This window comes from Somniosus microcephalus, unplaced genomic scaffold (genome assembly GCF_052327205.1).
Source record: "Somniosus microcephalus isolate GS21.2 unplaced genomic scaffold, FLI_Smic_1.0 unresolved_chr1, whole genome shotgun sequence".
Lineage (NCBI taxonomy): Eukaryota > Metazoa > Chordata > Chondrichthyes > Squaliformes > Somniosidae > Somniosus > Somniosus microcephalus.
The window spans coordinates 8099935-8124892 of NW_028225179.1; the positions used below are offsets into that span (position 1 = coordinate 8099935).

The following is a 24958-nucleotide window of genomic DNA, read 5'->3' on the forward strand; positions in this document are numbered from 1 at the left end:
ATTGCCCTCATCAACCCTCTCTGTTACCTCATCAAAAAACTCCATCAAGTTGGTTAAACACGATTTGCCTTTAACAAATCCATGCTGGCTTTCCTTAATTAATCCACACTGTTAATTTTCTCCCTGATTTTTGTTTCTAAAAGCTTCCCCACTACCGAGGTCAAACTGACTGGCCCGTGGTTGCTGGGTTTGTCCTTACACCCTTTTTTGAACAAGGGTGTGACATTTGCAATTCTCCAGTCCTCTGGCACCACCCCAGTTTCTAATGAGGATTTGGAAGGTTATGGCCAGTACCTCCGCAATTTCTTCCTTCACTTCCCTCAGCGTACTAGGATGCTTCCCATCCGGTCCTGGTGACTTATTTACTTTAAGTACAGCCAGCCTTTCTAGTACCTTGTCTTTATCAATTTTATCCCATCCAGTATCTCCTCTACCTCCTCCTGCACTATGTCTATGGCAGCATCTTCTTCCTTGGTGAAGACAGATGCAAAGTACTGATTTCGTACCTCAGCCTTACCCTCTGCCTCCATGCGTAGGTCTCCTTTTTGGTCCCTAATCGGCCCCACCCCTCCTCTTACTACCCGTTTACTATTTATCTGCCTATAGAAGACTTTTGGATGACCTTTTATGTTAGCTGCCATTCTATTCTCATGCCCTCTCTTTGCCCCTCGTATTTTCTTTTTCACTTCTCCTCTGAACTTTCTATATTTAGCCTGATTCTCAGATGTATTCTCGACCTGACATCTGTCACACACGCTCTTTTTCTGCTTCATCTTACTCTCTATCTCTTTCATCATCCAGGGAGCTCTGACTTTAGTTGCCCTACATTTCCCCTTAGTGGGAATGTACCTCGACTGTACCCAAATTATTTCCTCTTTAAAGGCAGCCCATTGTTCCTCTACAGTTTTTCCTGCCAATCTTTGATTCCAATTTACCCGGGCCAGATCCATTCTCATCCCACTGAAATTGGCCTTGCCCCACAGTGCAGTGGATGTGCTCTAGACTGCACTCTTCCCCCGCCGAGGTGTCGTCACCCTCACCGGGATTCAGCACTGAAAACCGGTTTGAGTGCCGCACTCCCGGGGGAGGCCTGCACTGCCTTGCCTCCTCAAACCCTGCTGGGCGGCCACCCAGTTACAATTCCCACAAACTCTCTGTGGCTGTGGGGTGACCACCTCCTGGAACGTGCGCTCCAGGAAACTCTCAGCCTCCCGTCTGCCCGGCAGTGACTCCAGCCGCTCCCCAAGCTCAGAGACCCTGAGCTCGAGTTCCAGCCATGGGAGGCGCTTCCTGCACACGCGGTTCACCAGGACACGTGAAGCGTCCCGGAGTTCCCGCATGGCACAGGAATTGCAGCCATCGGTCCCATCGTTTGGCTTAAAATCGGTCTACTTAAGCTATAGATATATATGATGTTAGGTTAGTGTCCCCTTACCCCTGTTTATTATTCAATCAGTGATTGTCCCTTTGCCAGGCCCGCTGCCTGCGGCCCCTCTTCCAGATTCCAGCCCCAGCTCTGTGCTGACTGAACTGCTCTCACCTGGGGACAGCGCACCTGAGCTGGAGAGGAGGCCCCGCCCCCTTGCCGTGCCGCCATTGGTTGGAGGACCCACCGCCAGTCGGCTCCGCCAGTGCTCTTCCTATTGGTCAGAGCTCCCGTCAGTCACAGGCCCCGCGATCACGTGCTGCGGTTCACTCCGCCCCCTCGCAAAACTCACTTTCCCTCACTGATCGTGGCTCTTCACCAACACCGACTTTACAATGAAAGCACCGCGCGGCAGCCTGGAGCTCGGGCCCAGCGCGCAGGAGGATGATTGACAGGGGCCCAGGGTGTGTGCTGAGCATGTGCGGTGCGGGCCGGGCGCCTGTGGAGCAGGAGAGGGCGGGGCCATGGGGCGCATGCGTGGTGTGAGCCACAACTCAGCCCGGCGGCCGGAGCTGATGAGAGACACAAGAACATAAAACGCAGGAGTAGGTCACTTGGGCCCTCGAGCCTGCTCCGCCATTCACTAAGATCATGGCTGATCTGATCTTGGCCTCAACTCCACTTCCCTGCCCGCTCCCCATAACCCTTGACTCCCTTATCGTTCAAAAATCTGTCTATCTCCACCTTAAACACACTCAATGACCCAGCCTCCACAGCTCTCTGGGGAAGAGAATTCCAAAGGTCAGTGGCTCACCTCCTGACTCCCCAAAGCCTTTCCACCATCTACAAGGCACAAGTCAGGAGTGTGATAGAATACTCTCCACTTGCCTGGATGAGTGCAGCTCCAACAACACTCAAGAAGCTTGACACCATCCAGGACAAAGCAGCCCGCTCGATTGGCACCCCATCTACCACCTTAAATATTCACTCGCTGCACCACCGACGTACCGTGGCTGCAGTGTGTTCCATCTACAAGATGCACTGCAGCAACTCACCAATACTTCTTCGGCAGCGCCTCCCAAACATGCGATCTCTACCACCTAGAAGGACAAGGGCACCAGGAGCATGGGAACACCACCACCTGCAAGTTCCCCTCCAAGTCACACACCATCCTGACTTGGAAATATATCGCTGATCCTTCATCGTCACTGGGTCAAAATCCTGGAACTCCCTCCCTAACAGCACTGTGGGAGTACCTTCACCACAAGGACTGCAGCGATTCACAAGGCAGCTCACCACCACCTGCTCAAGGGCAATTAGGGATGGGCAATAAATGCTGGCCTAGCCAGTGATACCCACATCCCATGAATGTAGAGGGAGCTGTATTCTGTATCTGTATTCTGTATCTCATCCCTGCTGTACCTGTCCTGGGAGTGTTTAATGGGACAGTGCGGAGGGAGTCTTAATCTGTATCTAACCCATGCTAATCATCCACTTCATTTTTGAAATAGAATAATAAACTATAACAATTTAATCTCATCTTCTAACCCTTTCTAAAATTGTGCTAGTTGCCCGTGCGCTGAGTGTATCCGAGCATTGCTCGAATGGACGCCGCGCGGCTCATCCCGGTGTCTGAAATCACAGGAATCAACTTTCATTGATTTTCTCCTCCTCCTCCTATTGCTTGCTCTAAATGTATCTCTGCACACCTCAGGCAGCAGAGACAATGGCGACGGTTGTTACCCAGAACGCCCCGCACGGTAGAATAGGCCCTATCAATGCTGCAGGGGCCTGATGCGCAGGCGCGGCGTGGGGGGAAACAGGGCGGGTCCCGCGCGTGCGCAGTCAGTGCCGCCAGTCGGGTGATGGCGGCGGAAGGCGGAGAGAAGATTCCGGAGCGGGGAGGTGGAGGGGAGCAATGGAATCGGTGGGGAGGCTTTATAAACACCCGGTGTAGGCCTCAAGCCCCCGAATAAGAACCTACGGGTCCCGCGTTTGCCCCGAGCGGGGCGGTGGCTACGGGGCTTTCTCCCGTTGACAGGCCCGGCTCAACGGCCGCCATCTTGAGAGGCCGAGTGTGCAGCGGGGCGCATGCACGGCCCCCTTGGGCCAGGGAGCAGGAGGAGAGAATGTTGTAAATTTCTGTCCTGGACACTCAGTGATGGCTTTTGGAAACTCCTTTCACAGGCTGTGAGAAGGGCAGGATTGACAGACGGGGAAACTCAAACCAAACTTCACATCAAGATCTCAGAGAGTCACTCCATTCATCAGGACCTGAAATTCTTCGGCCTTTTGAGTGTGGAAGGAGAAATGTTTGGGAGGTAAGTAGCACGGAGTCCAGTTCTACGGAGTACTGCTTCTACAGAGTACGTAACTCAGGAATTGGGTGAGTGAGGGAATTCAATGAGGTGGGGGTAAGAGGTGCTGCTTGATACATTCAAAATATATAAACAACTAGGGTTAAATTAGGACTGTGGGCTAAGTTACAGTAAAGACCTGAAGCATATAACTAAACTTAATAAATTAAACAAGGTTATTACCTAGATTAAAAACTATTAATAGACAATTGGGTATTTCAAAGCTTGGAAAGCTAATCAGTTAAATAAAATACAATGGAGATGGCGGGGCAGGTGATGTGTTGCAGCTGTAGCATGTGGGAGCTGGTGGACCCCAGTGTGATCCACAGCAACCACCTAGAGTCATAGAGGCACAGAAGGAGACCATTTGGCCCATCGAGTCCGTGCCGGCGCTCTGTAGAGCAATCCAGTCAGTCCCATTCCCCCGCTCTATCCCCGTAGCCCTGCAAGTTTATTTCCCTCAAGTGCCTATCCAGTCTCCCCTTGAAAACATTCAGTGTGTCTCCACTTCCACCACTTCCGTCGGCAGCGAGTTCCAGGTCTACACCAGTGGCTGCGTAAAAAAGTTTTTCCTCACACCCCCCCTGTATCTCTTGCCCAAAACCTTAAATCTGTGTCCCCTAGTCCTTGTACCATCAACTAGTGGGAACAGCCTTTCCCCGTCTAGCCTATCCAAACCCGTCATAATCTTGTACACCTCTGTCAAATCACAGCTCAACCTCCTTTGCTCTAATGAAAACAAATCCAGCTTCTCCAACCTGTCCTTGTAGCTAAGATCCCCCATCCCCGGAACCATTCTGGTAAATCTCCTCTGCACCCTCTCAAGGGCCTTCATATCCTTCCTAAAGTGTGGTGACCAGAAGTGTCTGCAGTTCGAGGAACTTCGGCTCAGAGTTGATGAGCTGGAGTCCGAGCTTCAGACACTGCGATACATCAGGGAGGGAGAAAGTTACCTGGACACTTTGTTCCAGGAGGCAGTCACACCCCTTAGGTTAAATACTTCAGATTTGGTCCGTGGTCAGGGACAGGAGGGTGTGACTACGAGTGAGGCAGGTATGGGGATCCAGAAGGTAACATTGGAGGAGCGTCAGCCCTTGCACATGTCCAACAGGTACGAGGTTCTTGCAGCCTGGGTGGACGAGAACAGGGACTGCAGGGAGGAGGGGCAAACTGACCACAGCACCGTGGTACAGGGGGCCATTCAAGTTGGGGGAGTAAAAAGGAATGTAGTAGTGGTGGGGGACAGTATAGTTAGGGGGACAGATACTGTTCTCTGTAGCCAAGAGCGTGAGTCCCGAAGGCTATGTTGCCTGCCCAGGGCCAGGGTTAAGGACATCTCCTCTGGGCTGGAGAGGAACTTGGAGTGGGAGGGGAAGGATCCAGTTGTCGTGGTCCACACAGATACCAAGGACATAGGTAGGGCTAAGAAAGAGTTTCCACTGAGTGAGTTTGAGCAGCTCGGGGCTAAATTAAAAAGCAGAACCACAAAGTAAGCCACGAGCAAATTGGCATAGGGTCAATAAGATCAGAGAGTTGAATGTGTGGCTCAAGGATTGGTGTGGGAGAAATGGGTTTCAATTCATGGGGCACTGGAACCAGTACTGGGGAAAGAGGGAGCTGTTCCGTTGGGACGGGCTTCACTTGAAGCGTGCGGGGACCAGTGTCCTGGCGAATCGAATAACTAGGGCTGTAGATAGGGCTTTAAACTAAATTGTGGGGGGGGGGGGGGGAAAGAGGGTTCAGGTGAGGGGAAACCTAGAAAGTTAAAGAGAAAGGACAAGGCAATAGTGCAGGGTAGCGATAGGGGTAATGATAACCAGAGTGTGACAGGAAGGGACAGAGCGTACCAGCATAAGAGTGTACCAGCAAATAAGGTCAGAGCAGGAAAAATGGTAAAAAGACAAAATTAAAGGCTCTTTATCTGAATGCACGCAGCATTCATAACAAGATAGATGAGTTGACGGCACAAATAGAAATAAATGGTTATAATCTGATCGCCATTACAAAGACATGGTTACAAGGTGACCAAGGCTGGGAACTGAATATTCAGGAGTATTTGACATTTCGGAAGGATAGGCAGAAAGGAAAAGGAGGTGGAGTAGCTCTGTTAATAAAGGATGAGATCAGTACAGTAGTGAGAAATGATCTTGGCTCGGAAGATCAAGGTGTAGAATCAGTTTGGGTGGTGATGAGAAATAATAAGGGAAAGAAGTCACTGGTGGTGGTAGTCTGTAGGCCCCCTAACAGTAGCTACACTGTGGGACAGAGTATAAATCAAGAAATAAAGGGGGCTTGTAAGAAAGGTCCTGCAATAATCGTGGGCGATTTTAATCTTCAAATCAAACTGGCAAACGTAGCCTTGAGGACGAGTTCATAGTGTTCCAAGAATCTGTCCTGAATACACTCTATGTTGTGGAACCCATCAGGGAACAGGCTATTTTAGATTTGGTAATGTGTAATGAGACAGGATTAATTAATGATCTCACAGGATCCTCCAGGGAACCTGCTCATAACATGATAGAATTTCACATTCAGTTTGAGGGTGAGAAACCTGGGTCTGAAACTAGTGTCTTAAACTTAAATAAAGGCAATTACAAGGGTATGAAGGCAGAGTTCAGTAAAGTAGACTGGACAAATAGATTAAAAGTTAAGACGTTAGATAAGCAGCGGCAGACTTTTAAGGAGATATTTCATAACTCTCAGCAAAGATATATTCCAGTGAGAAAGACTGAGAAGGATGAACTAAGGAAGTTAAGGAGGGTATCAAATTTAAAGAAAAGGCATACAATGTTGTGAAGTTTGGGAAATTTTTAGAGACTTGCAAAGGATGACTAAAAAAATAAGAGGGAGAAAATTGATTGAGAGTAAACTAGCAAGAAATTTAAAAACAGACAGTAAGAGCTTCTACAAGTATATAAAAAGGAAGAGAGTAACTAAAGTAAATGTTGGTCCCTCAGAGGATGAGACTGGGGAATTAATAATGGGAAACAAGGAAATGGCAGAGACCTTGAACAAATATTTTGTATCTGTCTTCATGGAAGAAGAAACTACAAGCATCCCAATAATAGTGGAGAATCAAGGGGCAAAAGGGAGGGAGGAACTTAAAACAATCACTATCACTAGAGAAAAAGTACTAGGCAAACTAATGGGACTAAAGAAAGACTTGCATTTATATAGCGGTTCTCATGACTACCGGATGTCTCAAAGCACTTTATACTCAATTAAATACTTTTGAAGTGGAGTCACTGTTGTAATGTAGGAAACGCAGCAACCAATTTATGCACAGCAAGCTCCCACAAACAGCAATGTGCCAGATAATCTGTTTTTGTTATGTTGGTTGAGGGATAAATATTGGCCAGGACACCGGGGATAACTCCCCTACTCTTCTTCGAAATAGTGCCATGGGATCATTTACGTCCAATCCTCTGGACCTGATGGCCTGCACCCAGGGTCTTAAAAGAAGTGGCTGCAGAGATAGTGGATACATTGGTTGTAATCTTCCAAAATTCCCCAGACTCTGGGAAGGTCCCAGCGGATTTTAAACTGCAAATGTAACGCTCATATTCTAGAAAGGAGGGAGACAGAAAGCAGGAAACTATAGGCCAGTTAGCCTAACATCTGTCATTGGGAAGATGCTGGAATCCATTATTAAGGAAGTGATAGCAGGACATTTAGAAAATCATAATATAGTCAGGCAGAGTCAGCATGGTTTTATGAAAGGGAAATCATGTTTACCAAATTTGCTGGAGTTCTTTGAGGATGTAACGAGCAGGGTGGATAAAGGGGAACCAGTAGATGTAGTGTATTTGGATTTCCAGAAGGCATTCGATAAGGTGTCACGTAAAAGGTTGCTGCACAAGATAAGAGCTCTCAGAGTTGGGGGTAATATATTAGCATGGATAGAGGCTTGGCTAACTAACAGAAAACAGAGAGTCAGGATAAATGGGTCATTTTCAGGTTGGCAAACTGTAACTAGTGGGGTGCCACAAGGATCAGTGCCGGGGCCTCAACTATTTACAATCTATATTAATGACTTGGATGAAGGGGCTGAGTGTACTGCACCCAAATTTGCTGACGATACAAAGATAGGTGGGAAAGTAAGTTGTGAGGAGGACACAGAGTCTGCAAAGGGATACAGATAGGTTAAGTGAGTGGGCAAAAATTTGGCAGATGGAGTATAATGTGGGAAAATGTGAGGTTATCCACTTTGGTAGGAAGAATAGAAAAGCAAAATATTATTTAAATGGAGACTACAGAACGCTGCGGTACAGAGGGATCTGGGGGTCCTCGTACATGAAACACAAACAGTTAGCATGCAGGTACAGCAAGTAATTAGGAAGGTATATGGAATGTTGTCCTTTATTGCAAAGGGGATGGAGTATAAAAGTAGGGAAGTCTTGCTACAACTGTACAGGGCGTTGGTGAGACCACACCTGGAGTACTGCGGACAGTTGTGGTCTCCTGATTGAAGGAGGGATATATTTGCATTGGAGGCAGTTCAGAGAAGGTTCACGAGGTTGATTCCTGGGATGAAGGGGTTGTCTTATGAGGAAAGGTTTAGCAGGTTGGGCCTATACTCATTGGAGTTTAGAAGAGTGAGAGGTGACCTTATTGAAACATATAAGATTCTGAAGGGGCTTAACAGGGTGGACGCTGAGAGCCCAGCACGTGAGTGCAGAAGACAAAGCCGAAGAATTTGCAACCATCTTCAGCCAGAAGTGCTGAGTGGATGATCCATATCGGCCTCCTCCTGCAGTCCCCACTATCACAGAAGCCAGTCTTCAGCCAATTCGTTCACTCCACGTGATATCAAGAAGCGGCTGAGCGCACTGGATACAGCAAAGGCTATGGGCCCCGACAACATCCCAGCTATCGTGCTGAAGACTTGTGCTCCAGAACCAGCCAAGCTGTTCCCGTACAGCTACAACACTGGCATCTGTCCGACAATGTGGAAAACTGCCCAGGTGTGTCCTGTCCACAAAAAGGACAAATCCAATCCGGCCAATTACTGCCCCATCAGTCTACTCTCAATTATCAGCAATGTGATGGAAGATGTCATCAACATTGCTATCAAGCAGCACTTACTCATAAGAGCATAAGAAATAGGAGCAGGAATAGGCCACTTGGCCCCTCGAGCCTGCTCCGCCATTCAATAAAATCATGGCTGATCTTGGGCTCAAAGCCACTTCCCTGCCCGCTCCCCATAACCCTTCACTCCATTATTTTGCAAAAATCTGTCTCTCTCCACCTTAAATGTATTTAATGACCCAGCCTCCACAGCTCTCTGGGCAGAGAATTCCACAGATTTACGACCCCCTGAAAGAAGAAATTCCTCCTCATATCAGTTCTAAAAGGGCGACCCTTTATTCTGAAACTGTGCCCCCGAGTTCTAGATTTCCCCACGAGGGGAAACATTCTCTCTGCATCTACCTTGTCGAGCCCCCTCAGTATCTTATGTTTCGATAAAATCACCTCTCATTCTTCTAAATTCCAGTGAGTATAGGCCCAGCCTGCTCAACCTTTCCTCATAAGTCAACCCCCTCATCTCTGGAATTAACCTGGGGAATCGTCTCTGAACTGCCTCCAATGCAAGTATATCCCTCCTTAAATAAGACCAAAACTGTACGCAGTACTCCAGGTGTGGTCTCACCAATACCCTGTACAGTTGTAGCAGGACTTCCCTGCTTTTATACTCCAACCCCCTTGAAATAAAGGCCAACATTCCATTTGCCTTTTTGATTACTTGCTGTACCTACATGGTAACTTTTTGTGTTTCATGCACAAGGACCCCCAGGTCCCTCTGAACTGCAGCATTTTGTAATCTCTCTCCATTTAAATAATAGTTTGCTTTTTTATTTTTCCTGCCAAAGTGAATAATGTCGCACTTTCCCACATTATACTCCATCTGCCAGATGTTTGCCCACTCACCTAGCCTGTCTATATCCCTTTGCAGATTCTTTGAGTCCTCTGCACAACTTGCTTTCCCACCCATCTTTGTATCATCTGCAAACTTGGCTACATTGCACTCGATCCCTTCATCCAAGTCATTAATGTAGCTTGTAAATAGTTGAGGCCCCAGCACCGATCCCTGTGACACCCCACTAGTTACTGTTTGCCAACCAGAAAATGACCCATTTATCCCGACTCTCTGCTTTCTGTTAGTTAGCCAATTCTCTATCCGTGCTAATATATTACCCCCAGCTCCGTGAGCTCTTATCTTATGCAGTAACCTTTTATGTGGCACCTTATTGAATGCCTTCTGGAAATCCAAATACACCACATCCACTGGCTCACCCTTGTCCACCCTGCTTGTTACATCCTCAAAGAACTCCAGCAAATTTGTTAAACATGATTTCCCTTTCCTAAAACCATGCTGACTCTGTTTGACTGCAGTATGTTTTTCTAAATGTCTGCTACTGCTTCCTTAATGAAGGACTCCAGCATTTTCCCAACGACAGATGTTAGGCTAACTGGTCTATAGTTTCCTGCTTTCTGTCTCCCTCCTTTCTTAAATAGGGGTGTTACATTAGCGGTTTTCCAATCCGCTGGGATCTCTCCAGAGTCCAGGGAATTTTGGTATATTGCAACCAATGCATCCGCTATCTCTGCAGCCACTTCTTTTAAGACCCTGGGATGCAGGCCATCTGGTCCAGGGGACTTGTCGTCTTTTAGTCCCATTATTTTACTGAGTACTATTTCCTTAGTGATAGTGATTGTGTTTAGTTCCCCACTTCCTGTGGCCCCTTGATTATCCATTATTGGGATGTTGTTAGTGTCTTCTAGTGAAGACAGATGCAAAATATTTGTTCAGAGTCTCTGCCATTTCCCCGTTCCCCATTATTAATTCCCCAGTCTCATCCTCTAAGGGACCAACATTTACTTTAGCTACCCTCTTCCTTTTTATATACCTGTAGAAGCTCTTACTTTCTGTTTTAATGTTTCTTGCCAGCTTACTCTCATAATTCATCTTCTCTCGCTAATATTTTTAGTCATCCTTTGCTGGTTTTTAAAAATTTCCCAATCCTCTGGTCTCCCACCAATCTTGGCAACATTGTATGCTTTCGTTTTCAATTTGATACTAACCTTTACTTCCTTAGTTAGCCACGGATGTGCTCCCTTCTCTTAAAATCTTTCTTTCTCACTGGAATATATTTTTGTTGAGAGTTACGAAATATCTCCTTAAATGTCCGCCACTGCATTTCAACTTTCTTACCCTTTAATTTGTTTTTCCAGTCCACTATAGCCAGTTCTGCACTCATACCATTATAATTGCCTTTGTTTAAGATCAGGACACTGGTTTGGGATACAACTTTCTCACCCTCCAACTGAATGTGAAATTCAACCATGCTCTGATCACTCTTTCCTAGAGGATCCTTTACTATGAGATCATTTATTAATTCTGTCTCATTGCATAGTACCAGATCCAAGATAGCCTGCTCCCTGGTTGGTTCCATTACATACTGTTCTAGGAAACCATCCCGGCTGCACTCTATTAACTCCTCCTCCAGGCTACCTTGGCCAATTTGATTTATCCAATCAATATGTAGCCATGTTTTTCCAATAGTTCAACAGCCGCCTTATCGCTTCCTTTTTTACGTCTCACCTTTCGCAACTGTCACCAGATTGTGTAAGCTTTGACCTTGAACAGTCTAGCAGGCCGCAGTCAGTCTGCCCTCCTGTTCCGTTCTGGGCACCGCCCCTCAGGAAGGATATACTGGCCTTGGAGGGGTCGCAGCACAGATTCACCAGAATGATACCGGAGCTGAAAGGGTTAAATTATGAGGACAGGTTGCACAGACGAGGCTGGTATTCCCTCAACTGAAAATATCAAAATGGACATTGATAGATTTTTGTTGGTTATGGGTATTAAGGCTTACGGAACCAAGGCGGGTAGATGGAGTGAGATACAGATTAGCCGTGATCTGATTGAATGGCGGAATAGGCTCGAGGGGCTGAATGGCCTCGTCCTGTTCCTAGGTTCCTTCCCCACCCTGTGCAGATTGTGAATCTCCGTCACCTGTTGTAGAGGTGAGTAAAGGGGATTTAGTCCATCTGTGACCAGACCATAACCGCAAGCCCGTCTGGTTATCACACCTATACGGTCCGTGAGGTTATTATTAGATTCACACCCAGACGTTGTGCCTTGTCGACCTATTCTATGTGATAACATGAACAGTCCACCGGCACGCTCGAGGCCTTCCACAACCAGTGGGTACCGGAGGGACTGGCGTGCATCATCACCTCCAAAAATAGAATTTTAATTTAATTTAAGTTTCCTTTAAACTTTTTTTTGTTATGTTACAGGTTTTATTGGTTGTGCCCCTTTAAAAAGGGGGCACATGGTTGACTTTTAATAGGCAATTGCCTGTGATAAGGGAAAAAAATAACATTAACAGTCAAATCAAGGGAATCATCAGCACAACAGTTTGAAAGATTAAACAATGGTACAAGAATTTATAAAACATTCTCCATTCCACGTTCATGTCACCCCAGCTGTCTACAGGGCCCTGCGCTACAGAACAGTGTGAACTCGCTGGTGTCTCAGCAGGTCATTGGAGTATTTAAAGCTCTTCCCACAGTCAGAACAGGTAAACGCTCTCTCATCAATGTGAACAAGCTGGTGTCTGGTCAGGTCCCCGGAGCATTTAAAGCTCTTCTGACAGACAGAACATTTAAAGGGTCTCTCATCAGTGTGGACAAGCTGGTGTCTCCGCAGGTGATTGGAATTTTTAAAGCTCTTCCCACAGACAGAACATGTAAACGCTCGCTCCTCAGTGTGAACAAGCTGGTGTTGCTTCAGGTCCCCGGTGCATTTAAAGCTCTTTTGACAGACAGAACATTTAAAGGCTCTCTCATCAGTGTGAACAAGCTGGTGTCCCAGCAAGGTAGATGTATCAGTGAATCCCTTTCCACACACAGAGCAGGGAAATGGCCTCTCCCCAGTGTGAACTCGCTGGTGTCTGGTCAGAACCCCGGGGCTTTTAAAGCTCTTCCCACAGTCAGAACATTTAAAGGGTCTCTCATCGGTGTGAACAAGCTGGTGTTCCTTCAGATCCCCGGAGCTTTTAAAGCTCTTCCCACAGTCAGAACATTGAAATGCTCTCTCATCAGTATGAACAAGCTGGTGTCTCAGCAGGTTGGATGGATCAGTGAATCCCTTTCCACACACGGAGCAGGTGAACGGCCTCTCCCCAGTGTGAACTCGCTGGTGTGTGGTCAGAACCGTGGGGCTTATAAAGCTCTTCCCACAGTCAGAACATTTAAAGGGTCTCTCATCAGTGTGAACAAGCTGGTGTCTGGTCAGAGACCCAGAGCATTTAAAACTCTTCCCACAGTTGGAACACTGAAATGCTCTCTCATCAGTGTGAACTCGCTGGTGTTTCTTCAGATCCCCGGAGCTTTTAAAGCTCTTCCCACAGTCAGAACATTTAAACGGCCTCTCATCAGTGTGAGTAAGCTGGTGTTGCTTCAGGTCCCCGGTGTATTTAAAGCTCTTCCCACAGTCGGAACATTTAAATGGCCTCTCATCAGTGTGAACTTGGTGGTGTGCCTGCAGGTCGAATAACTGTGTGAATCGCTTCCCACACACAGTGCAGGTGAACGGCCTCGCCCCAGTGTGAACTCGCTGCTGTGTTTGCAGGGTGGATGACTGAGTGAAATGTTTCCCACACTCACAGCAGGAGAAAGGCCCCTCTCCAGTGTGAACTCGCTCATATTGCAGCAGGTTGGATGACACAGTGAAACCCTTCCCACACACAGAGCAGATGAACAGCCTCTCTCCAGTGTGAGACTGCTGGTGTGTTGTCAGATTTGTGGAGCTTTTAAACCTCTTCCCACAGTCAGAACATTGAAACGGCCTCTCATCAGTGAGGACAAGCTGGTGTCTCAGCAGGTGGGATGTGCGAGTGAATTCCTTCCCAAACACAGAGCAGGTGAACGGACTGTCCCCGGGGTGACTGTGCGGATGAACTTCTGACGTAGACGGGGAACTGAATCCATTCCCACCATCCCCACCTTTTCCCGGTTTCTCCCCGGTGTGACGGTGCATGTGTCTCGCTAGGTCAAGCGATTGGCTGAAACCGAGTCCACACACGGAACACGTGTGCGGTTTGTCCGCGCTGTGATCGCTGCTCTCTCCTTCCATGTACAAAGGCCGATGATATTCAGGTCCTGATGAATCGAGCGACTCTGTCTGACCCTGACGTGATGTTTGGTCTGAGCTTCCTGTCTGTAAATGCTCCACTTCTAAAACCCTGTAAAAGGAGTGTAGAAAGGGGTAAGAGGGAGAATGTTGCCTCATGCCCCCCTGAAACTGATTTTCAGGCCCCAGCTGCTGCACAAGTTGGTTAGCCTACCATCAGTAGTAGGGAAAATGCTAAAGAGTCTATTATAAAGGATGTGATAACAGGACACTTAGAAAATATCAACGAGATTAGACAAAGTCAACACGGATTTATGAAAGGGAAATAGTGTTTGACAAACCTACTGGAGCCTTTTGAGGATGTAACTGATAGAATAGATAAGGGAGTACCGGTGGATGTGTATTTGGATTTTCAGAAGGCCTTTTATAAAGTCCCACATAAGAGGTTAGTGTGCAAAATTAAGGCAATGGGATTGGGGGTAATATACTGGCATGGATTGAAATTTGGTTGACAGACAGGAAACAGAGAGTAGGAATAAATGGGTCTTTTTCAGGGTGGCAGGCGGTGACTAGTGGGGTACCGCAGGGATCAGTGCTTGGGCCCCAGCTATTCACAATATATATCAATGATTTGGATAAGGGAACCAAATGTAATATTTCCAAGTTCGCTGATGACATGAAACTAGGTGGGGTTGTGAGGAGGATGCAAAGAGGCTTCAAGGCGATTTAGACAAGTTGAGTGAGCGGGCAAATGCATGGCAGATGCAGTATAATGTGGATAAATGTGAAGTTATCCACTTCAGTAGGAAAAACAGAAAGGCAGAGTATTATTTAAATGGTGATAGATTGGGAAATGTTGATGTACAAAGGGACCTGGGTGTCCTTGTACACCAGTCACTGAAAGCAAACATGCAGGTGCAGCAAGCAGTTAGGAAGGCAAATGGTATGTTGACCTTCATTGTAAGAGGATTTGAGTACAGGAGCAAGGATATCTTACTACAGTTATACAGGGCCTTGGTGAGACCACACCCAGAGTACTGTGTGCAGTTTTGGTCTCCTTACCTAAGAAAGGATATACTTGCCATAGAGGGAGTGCAGCGAAGGTTCACCAGACTGATTCCTGGGATGGCAGGACTGTCGCATGAGGAGAGATTGGGTCGACTAGACTTGTATTCACTAGAGTTTAGAAGAATGAGAGGGGATCTCATTGAAACGTATACAATTCTGACAGGGCTAGACAGACTGGATGCAGGGAGGATGTTTCCCCTGGCTGGGGATTCTAGAATGAGGGGTCACAGTCTCAGGATACAGGGTAGGACATTTAGGACTGAGATGAGGAGAAATTTCTTCACTCGGAGGGTGGTGAACCTGTGGAATTCTCTACCACAGAAGGCTGTGGAGGCCAAGTCACTGAATATATTTAAGAAGGAAATGGATAGATTTCTAGACACAAAAGGGATCAGGGGGTATGGGGAGAGAGCGGGAATATGGTATTGAGATAGAGGAACAGCCATGATCATATTGAATGGCGGAGCAGGCTTGAAGGGCCGAATGGCCTACTCCTGCTCCTATTTTTCTATGTTTCTCTGCACTGCAGCCAATGCAAGTATATCCTTCCTTAAATAAGGAGACCAAAACTGTACGCAGTACTCCAGGTGTGGTCTCACCAGCGCCATGTAAAGTTGCATCAAAAGTTCCCTACTTTTATACTCCATACCCCTTACAATAAAGGCAATTCCATTTGCCTTTCTAATTACTTGCTGTAGCTGCATGCTAACTTTCAGAAGTTAGCATGCAGAAGCAACAATAAGGAGGCACATTCATAGGATAGAAACATAGAAGATAGGAGCAGGAGTAGGCCATTCGGCCCCTCGAGCCTGTTCCGCCATTCAATGAGATCATGGCTGATCATCCAAATTCAGTACCCGGTCCCTGCCTTCTCCCCATATCCCTTGATCCCTTTAGCCTTAAGAAATATATCTAACTCCTTCTTGAATATATTTAATGAATTGGCCTCCACTGCCTTCTGTGGTAGAGAATTCCACAGGTTCACCACTCTCTGGGTGAAGAAATTCCTCCTCATCTCTGTCCTAAATGGTTTACCCCTTATCCTTAGACTGTGACCCCTGGTTCTGGACTCCCCGACCATCGGGAACATCCTTCCTACGTCTAGTCCTGTTAGAATTTTATAATTTTCAATGAGATCCCCTCTCATTCTTCTAAACTCCAGCGAGTATAAGCCCAATTGACCCAATCTCTCCTCATACATCATTCCTGCCATCCTAGATATCAGTCTGGTGAATCTTCACTGCACTCCCTCCATGGCAGGAACATCCTTCCTCAGATAAGGCGACCAAAACTGCACACAATACTCAAGGTGCGGTCTCACCAAGGCCCTGTACTACTGCAGCAAGGCATCCTTGTTCCTGTACTCGAACCTTCTCGCTATGAAGGCCAACTTACCATTTGCCTTCTTAACTGCCTGCTGCACCTGCATGCTTACCTTCAGCGACTGGTGCACAAGAACACCCAGGTCTCGTTGCACTTCCCCTTCTCCCAATCTATTGCCGTTCAGATAATAATCTGCCTTCCAGTTTTTGCCACCAAAGTGGATAACCTCACATTTATCCACATTATACTGCATCTGTCATGCTTCTGCCCAATCACCCAACCTGTCAAAATCATACTGGAGTTTCTCGGCATCCTCCTCACAGCACACATGCCCACCCAGCTTTGTGTCGTCTGCAAACTTGGAGATATTACATCTAGTTCCCTCGTCTAGATCATTTATATATATTGTGAATAGCTGGGGTCCCAGGACTGATCCCTGTGGTACCCCACTAGCCACTGCCTGCCACTCGGAAAAAGACCCGTTTATTCCAACTCTTTTTGCTTCCTGTCTGCCAACCAGTTTTCTATCCAAGTCAGTACCTTGCCCCCAATCCCCTGTGCTTTAACTTTGCATGCGAATCTCTTAGGCGGGACCTTATCGAAAGCCTTCTGAAAGTCCAAATACACCACATCGGCTGGTTCTTCCTTATCTATTCTACCAGTTACAGTCAGGGTGGACAGTCAGGCTGACGGGATGAAATCTGGGTGGAGAACTGTTCGTACAATCGATTTCAAAATTCTCATCCTGGTGTAAATCCCTCCGTGGCCTCACCCCCCTCCCCATCTCTGCTATCTCCTCCAGCACCACCCCCCAAAAAGAGATCTCTGCGCTCCGCCAATTCTGGCCTCTTGAGCATCCCTGATTTTTAATCGCTCCACCATCAGTGGCCGTGCCTTCAGCTGCCTGGGCCCTAAGCTCTGGAATTCCCTCCCTAAACCTCTCCGCCTCTTTCCTCCTTTAAGATGCTCCTTAAAACCCACCTCTGTGACCAAGCTTTTGGTCATCTCCCCTAATATCTCCTTATGTGGCTCGGTGTCAAATTTTTTGTCTTCTCATACTCCTGTGAAGCACCTTGTGACGTTTTACTATTTTAAAGGCGCAATATAAATACTTCTTGTTGTTGGTGTAGATTTCTGTACTGTGAACCTGTCCATTTTTAGAGACTTCAGGCTTTCTTGAACAGTCTCTCTGTTTTCTGAAGATGAAGTTTAATTCCATTTCCCCCCCCAGTTTCCACATGTATGCTGATGACACCCAGCTCTACATCACTACCACTTCTCTTGACCCCTCCACTGTCTCTAAATGGTCAGACTGCTTGTCCGACATCCAGTTCTGGATTAGCAGAAATGTTCTCCAATTAAATATCGAGAAGACCGAAGCCATTGACGTATATGATATGATTGGGATTACGGAAATATGGCTCCAGGGTGACCAGGGCTAGGAACTCATCCAGGGGTATTCAATATTCAGGAAAGACAGGCAAAAAGGAAAAGGAGGTGGGGTAGCATTGCTGGCTAAAGAGGAGATTAACACAATTGTAAGGAAGGATATTCGCTCTGATGATGTGGAATCTGTATGGGTAGAGCTGAGAAATACCAAGGGACAGAAAACATTAGTGGGAGTGGTATATAGACCTCCAAACAGTAATGCTAAGGTTGGGGATGGCATTAAACGGGAAATTAGAGACGCGTGCAATAAGGGCACAGCAGTGATCATGGGTGACTTTAATCTACATATAGATTGGGCTAACCAAATTAGTAACAATACTGTGGAGGAGGAATTCCTAGAGTGTATATGGGATGGTTTCCTGGACCAATATGTCAAGGAACCAACTAGAGATCAGGCCATCTTAGACTGGGTATTATGTAATGAGAAAAGAATAATTAACAATCTTGTTGTGCGAGGCCCCTTGGGGCGTAGCGATCATAATATGATCGAATTCTTCATTAAGATGGAGAATGAAGTATTTGACTCAGAGACTAGGGTCCTGAATTTAAATAAAGGAAACTACGATAGTATGAGGCACGAGTTGGGTAGGATTAATTGGGGAATGTTACTCAAAGTGTTGACGGTGGATAGGCAATGGCAAACATTTAAAGATCGCATGGATGAACTACAGAATTTGTTCATCCCTATTTGGCATAAAAATAAAACAAAAAAGGTGAATCAACCGTGGCTAACAAGGGAAATTAGGGATAGCATAAGATCCAAGGAGAGGACATATAAATTGGCCAGAAAAAGCAGCAAACCTGAGGATTGGGAGCAGTTTAAGATTCAGCAAAGGAGGACAAAGGGATTAATTAAGAGGGGGGAAATAGATTATGAGAGTAAGCTTGCAGGGAACATAAAAATTGACTTTAAAAGCTTCTATATATATGTGAAGAGAAAAAGATTGATGAAGTCAAGCATAGGTCCCTTGCAGTCAGAATCAGGGGAATTTATAATGGGGAACAAAGAAATGGAAGACCAATTAAATATATACTTTGGTTCTGTCTTCACAAAGGAGGACACAAATAACCTCCCAGAGATGTCGGGGAACATAGGGTCTAATGAGAGAGAGGAACTGAAAGAAATCAGTATTTGTAGGGAAATGGTATTAGGGAAATTGACGGGATTGAAGGCCGATAAATCCCCAGGGCCTGATAATCTACATCCTAGGGTACTCGAGGAAGTGGCCTGCTGTAAGGAGGGATGATATATTAACAGGTTCCTCTAATGAGGCCATATGGGTAGAACTTAAAAACAAAAAGGGGGCTAGCACTTTGCTGGGAGTGTACTATAGGCCCCCAAACAGTCAGGGGGGGATAGGGGAACAGATATGTAGGCAAATCTCAGAGAAGTGTGCAAATAATAGGGTAATAATAGTGGGGGATTTCAACTTCCCCAATATTAACTGGGATAATCAGAGTGTGAAAGGCTTAGAGGGTGCAGAATTTTTAAAGTGTATCCAGGAGAGCTTTTTGAGCCAGCATGTAGAAAGTCCTACAAGAGAGGGGGCGGTACTGGACCTAATTCTAGGGAATGTGGCCGGGCAAGTGGTAGAAGTGTTAGTAGGTGAGCACTTTGGTGACAGTGACCATAATTCGGTGAGATTTAAGGTAGTCATGGAAAAGGACAGAAATGGACCGGAAATAAAGGTTCTAAATTGGGGGACGGCCGATTTTAATAGGATAAGGCAGGATCTGGCCAAAGTGGACTGGGATCAGCTACTTGTAGGAAAATCCGCATCGGAGCAATGGGAGTCTTTCAGAAAGGAAATTGAGAGAGTACAATGGCAACATGTTCCCGTAAAGGTCAAGGGTGGGACCAACAAGCCCAGGGAACCTTGGATGTCAAGGGATATACGAGAATGGATTAGGAAAAAAAGGGGGGCTATTGGCAGATACAAGGGACTAAAGACAGAGGCAGCCCTAGAGGAGTACAAAAAGTGCAGGGGGATACTTAAAAAAGAAATTAGGAGAGCGAGGAGGGGCCATGAAATAACACTGGCGAGCAAAATAAAGGAAAATCCTAAGGTGTTTTATAAGTATATTAAGGGCAAGAGGATAACTAGGGAAAGAGTAGGGCCCATTAGGGACCAAAGTGGCAATCTGTGTGTGGAGCCAGAAGATGTAGGTGGGGTTTTAAATGAATTTTTTGCATCTGTGTTCACTGTGGAGAAGGACGATGTAGACATAGAAATTGGGCAGGGGGACTGTGATATACTTGAACATATTAGCATCGCGAGGGAGGAGGTACTAACGGTACCTCCCCAGGCCCGGACGAAATGTATCCCAGGCTGCTGTGTGAGGCAAAGGAGGAGATTGCAGGGGCTCTGACACAAATTTGTGAACCTCTCTGGCCACAGGGGACGTGCCAGAGGACTGGAGAACAGCTAACGTAGTACCATTATTCAAGAAGGGTAGTAGAGATAAACCAGGGAATTACAGGCCAGTGAGCCTAACATCAGTGGTAGGGAAATTATTGGAAAAAATTCTGAGGGACAGAATTAGTCTCCACTTGGAGAGGCAGGGATTAATCAGGAATAGTCAGCATGGCTTTGTCAAGGGAAGATCATGTCTGACCAATTTGATTGAATTTTTCGAGGGGGTGACTAGGTGTGTGGATGAGGGTAGTGCAGTGGATGTGGTATACATGGATTTCAGTAAGGCTTTCAATAAAGTCCCACATAGGAGACTGGTCAAGAAGGTAAGAGCCCATGGGATCCAGGGTGCCTTGGTACATTGGATCCAAAACTGGCTTAGTGGCAGAAGGCAGAAGGTGATGGTCGAAGGTTGTTTTTGTGACTGGAAGCCTGTGTCCAGTGGGGTACCGCAGGGATCGGTGCTGGGTCCCTTGCTGTTTGTGGTCTACATTAATGATTTGGATGTGAATGTAAAAGGTATGATCAGTAAGTTCGCAGATGACACGAAAATTGGTGGGGTGGTAAATAGCAAGGAGGGTAGCCTCAGTCTGCAGGACGATATAGATAGGTTGGTCAGATGGGCGGAACAGTGGCAAATGGAATTTAACCCTGAAAAGTGTGAGGTGATGCATTTTGGAGGGACTAACAAGGCAAGGGAATACACAATGAATGGTAGGACCCTAGGAAAGACAAAGGGTCAGAGGGACCTTGGTGTGCATGTACATAGATCCCTGAAGGCAGCAGAACAGGTGGATAAGGTGGTTAAAAAGGCATATGGGATACTTGCCTTCATTAGCCGAGGCATAGAATATAAGAGCAGGGAGGTTATGATGGAGCTGTATAAAACGCTGGTTAGGCCACAGCTGGAATACTGTGTGCAGTTCTGGTCGCCACACTGTAGGAAGGATGTGATTGCTTTGGAGAGGGTGCAGAGGAGATTCACCAGGGCTGGAGCGCTTCAGCTATGAAGAAAGACTGGATAGGCTGGGGTTGTTTTCCTTGGAGCAGAGAAGGCTGAGGGGGGACCTGATTGAGGTGTACAAAATTATGAGGGGCATAGATAGGGTAGATAGAAAGGAACTTTTTCCCTTAGTAGAGGGGTCAATAACAAGGAGGCATAGTTTCAAGGTAAGGGGCAGGAGGTTTAGAGGGGATTTGAGGAAGAAGGTGGTTGGAATCTGGAACTCACTGCCTGAAAGGGTGGTTGAGGCAGGAACCCTCACAACATTCAAGAAGCATTTAGATGAGCACTTGAAATGCCATAGCATACAAGGCTACGGACCAAATGCTGGAAAATGGGATTAGATTAGACAGGGCTTGATGGCTGGCGCGGACGTGATGGGTTGAAGCGCCTCTTTCTGTGCTGTATAAATCTATGGCCTAGAAATTCAGTTGGCGCCGCGCCAGGGCTTTAGTGCCGGAAAGTTAGCGCCGGCGCTAAGTCCCCCTGCGCGTGCCAAAAATTCAGTAGCGCCGCGCCCAAACGGCTGCCGGCGCTACTGAAGGGTGTTTGCGCCTGAAAATGGGCGCTACCTGCCGCATTGCGGCGCTATTGCGGCGCCCGATGCGGTGCGGCAGGCTCGGGAAGTGCAGGCCTCCTCCTTCAGTTAAGGAGGAGCTGCCTGCACCCGCCCGCTGGCCGGTAAAATCTTCACAAAAATGAGCCCGGCACCTCGGGGAAGTGCCGGGCTCGCAGCCCAGAAGCATTTGTTCCGCGGGGGGGGGTGGAGGAGTCTGGGGAGGGAGGTGCGGGCAGGCGGCCGGCGGGAAAGCTGCCGGCCGCCGCGCGACCTTAATGCGCCGGCGCAAACTCCTGTAAGACTCGGTTGCCAGAGTCTTAGTTGCGGCTGCCACGGGCGAGGCGGCCGCAACTCAATTTCGGCGCTGGGGCCCGTCACCACGGCAACCGGGACGCTGCGCACACCGATGACGTCATCGGTGCCGGCGCAGCGCAACCGGTCTACCGCCGATGGTAGGGCCCCAGGGAATTTCTGAACCGGCTGTAAGTCCAGCGCAATGACCTCTAGCGCCGCAAAATGGGCGCAAAGCCCACTCAATTTCTAGGCCTATGACTCTATGAGAAATAGTAGATGCATTGCTGGTCATCTTCCAAAATTCTATAGACTCTGGAACAGTTCCCATAGATTGGAGGGTAGCTAATGTTACCCCACTATTCAAAAAAGGTGGTAGAGAGAAAATGGGGAATTATAGACCGGTAAGCCTGACATCAGTAGTGGGAAAAATGCTAGAGTCCATTAGAAAAGATGTAATAGCAGAGCATTTGGAAAACAGTGACAGGATCGGACAAAGTCAACATGGATTTACAAAAGGTAAATCGTGCTCGACTAATCTATTGAATTTTTTGAGGATGTAACTGGTAAAATAGATAAGGGAGAACCAGTGGATGTGGTGTATTTGGACTTTCAGAAGGCTTTCGATAAGATCCCGCATAAGAGATTAGCGTGTAAAGTTAAGGCACATGGGATTGGGGGCAAGGTACTGAATTGGATGGAGAACTGGTTGGCAGATAGGAAGTAAAGAGTTGGAATAAACGGGTCTTTTTCCGAGTGGCAGACAGTGACTAGTGGGGTACCGCAGGGATCGGTCCTAGGACCCCAGCTATTCACAATATATATTAATGATCTAGACAAGGGAACTAGATGTAATGGCCCAGTAATTCCGGGCACAACGCGTGAGTAAGGACGGGGTACTCACACGTGTGCCCGGAGGAATTGCCGGTTTTCAGCATGCACAGCGCATGTGCTGAAAACCGGCATGTCCTGTCCTCTGACCCAAGGGATTAAGAGGCAGAACGCGCGGGACTGCACAGGCAGCGCGTGCGCAGTAAAATTCCTTTTTTTTTTTTCCCCAGAGTTGCTCGCGTGTAAAGGCCTCCGGTCTTTACGCGTGGAAAAACCAGACGTAAGTATTTAGTTTTTCAGGTAAGTGGGCTTTTAGTACAATGTAGAATTTTTTTTTCCACAGGTTTGTTATTTTTAAAGAATTTACAGTAAGGTAAGTTTAGTTTTAGAACCTATTTTTAAAAAATTTATTTTTTTCAAAAAATTAATTGTTTAAAACATTTTTTTAAACTTATTTATAGTTAATATAATCAGTGGGATGTTTTTAAAACATTTATTTAAAGTTAAAGTAGTGTTTTGGCAGCCCATACTTTTCATGAGTTTGACAGCTCTTACTGTCAAACTCATGAATGAGTTTGCCCTCCCCTGATTGGCTGCACAGTGCTCACCTGATCCCAGCCGGCACATCGCACTAACTACGCCGCTGGATCAGGTAAGCACAGGGCGCCGACAGCTGAACCGGGCCTGTGACAGGAAATGCAAGCAGGCCCGGGCTTCAGATGTCTGCGCGCAGGAGAGTGCTCATCGGGGGCTTGCACGCGCGGCAAGCCCCCGATCCTAATTTCAGGGCCAATATCTCCAAGTTTGCAGACGACACAAAGCTGGGTGGGCGTGTGTGCTGAGAGGAGGATGCCAAGAAACTCCAGTATGATTTGGACAGGTTGGGTGATTGGGCAGAAGCATGGCAGATGCAGTATAATGTGGATAAATGCGAGGTTATCCACTTTGGTGGCAAAAACAGGAAGGCAGATTATTATCTGAATGGCAATAGATTGGGAGAAGGGGAAGTGCAACGAGACCTGGGTGTCCTTGTGCACCAATCGCTGAAGGCAAGCATGCAGGTGCAGCAGGCGGTTAAGAAGGGAAATGGTATGTTGGCCTTCGTAGCGAGAGGGTTTCTGTACAGGAACAAGGATGTCTTGCAGCAGTTGTACAGGGCCTTGGTGAGACCACATCGTGAGTATTGTGTGCAGTTTTGGTCGCCTTATCTGAGGAAGGATGTTCTTGCCATGGAGGGAGTGCAGCGAAGATTCACCAGGCTGATACCTGGGATGGCAGGAATGACGTATGAGGAGAGATTGGGTCAATTGGGTTTATACTCGCTGGAGTTTAGAAGAATGAGAGGGGATCTCATTGAAACTTATAAAATTCTAACAGGACTAGACAGACTAGATGCAGGAAGGATGTTCCCGATGATCAGGGAGTCCAGAACCAGGGGTCACAGCCAAGGATAAGGGGTAAGCCATTTAGGACAGAGATGAGGAGGAATTTCTTCACCCAGAGAGTGGTGAGCCTGTGGAATTCTCTACCACAGAAGGCAGTGGAGGCCAATTCATTAAATATATTCAAGAAGGAGTTAGATGTATTTCTTAAGGCTAAAGGGATCAAGGGATATGGGGAGAAAGCAGGGAGAGGGTACTGAATTTGGATGATCAGCCACGATCTCATGAAATGGCGGAGTAGGCTCGAGGGGCCGAATGGCCTACTCCTGCTCCTATCTTCTATGTTTCTATGTTTCTGACCCCGCCACAAATTCCGCTCCCTGGCCACTGACTCCATCCATCTCCCTAAAAATGGGTGACCACCAGAAGGAAAAGGAGGACCAGGCAGGTAGTGCAGAAGTCCCCCGAGTGCATCTGGCTCTGGTGAGGGCGATGGTTCCTCTGGGGAGTAAAGCCAGAGTCACGGGGTGGGGGGAAATTCAGGAAAGCAATAGCGATAGGGGATTCGATAGTTAGGGGAACAGACAGGCGTTTCTGCGGCCGCAGACGTGACTCTAGGATGGATGATGCCTCCCTGGTGCCAGGCTCAGGGATGTCACTTAACGGCTGCCGGACAGGTGAACAGTCAGAGGTCATACCAACGACATAGGCAGAAAGAGGAATGAGGTCCTGCAGGCAGATTTTAGGGAGCTAGGAGAGAGATTAAAAAGCAGG

The 24958-nt window shown here is 47.2% G+C and overlaps 1 long non-coding RNA gene across 1 annotated transcript in view; it reads left to right on the forward strand.

Annotated features, from left to right (window-relative positions):
- Positions 1–3558: 3558 nt before the first annotated feature.
- Positions 3559–24958, forward strand: part of LOC147093386 (uncharacterized) — a 46012-nt gene continuing 24612 nt past the window's right edge. The window contains exon 1 of the long non-coding RNA XR_015074698.1: positions 3559–3687. This is a non-coding gene — a long non-coding RNA (uncharacterized LOC147093386). The remainder of the gene's footprint in view (positions 3688–24958) is intronic.